The following is a 705-nucleotide window of genomic DNA, read 5'->3' as shown; positions in this document are numbered from 1 at the left end:
AAAAAAAAAAAGCGGAAAGGGAGGATTTTGAGTAAGTGCAAAAAATCCACCCTGGGAGGGTGCTGCGTGCCGGCATTTTAGTCAACAAATAAATGCTATAGAGGAAAGAGGGGTAAGAGATTAGCCTGAAAGAGGCCTTTCTTTTTGCCTCTCCCAGCAGAACAACAGTACAAAACCAAACCCCCCCCCCCCAGCCTTATAAATCCGTGATCTCCTTCCACGGCAATCTGTGCTGCTCTGTCCCGGCTGGCGGATCCCTTTACGAAAGCTTTCTTGCAACATGCAATTTTAAATACAAAACTCATATATCAAGGAGGGAGGGTGAGGCAGAGGGGGTGGGGAGGCTTATGAATGAAAAGGGGTCAGCGCAGGAATCAATCGCAGTGACACCCAAAATAAATCATATTACGTCTTTGCTAAGTCATTGGTGTTTCCTCAGACACGACAGAAATTTGGTAGGCGTTCAAGCGGGGTTTGTGCGAAAGTAGCGCGGAAAGGCGAGCTCGGAGCGGGGGGGTGGCGTGGGGCAGGGAGCGAGCGGCCGGGGGGGAGGACAAGACCCGCGGAGGAGGCCTTAAAATGGCGCAGGGAGCCGCGGAGAAGAGCGGAGCAGCCATGACAAGCGGCGTTGCCACCAGCCCCTTTCTTTTAGGGTTAGGGAAGGGGAAGGCGCAGCTCGGGCCGCTCGCCCGGTTCCTTCGGCCC

The sequence above is a fragment of the Aptenodytes forsteri genome, unplaced genomic scaffold, assembly GCF_000699145.1.
Source record: "Aptenodytes forsteri isolate BGI_AS27 unplaced genomic scaffold, ASM69914v1 Scaffold25, whole genome shotgun sequence".
NCBI lineage: Eukaryota > Metazoa > Chordata > Aves > Sphenisciformes > Spheniscidae > Aptenodytes > Aptenodytes forsteri.
The sequence above is the reverse complement of the archived record's forward strand: the minus strand, read 5'-3'. Positions refer to the sequence as shown.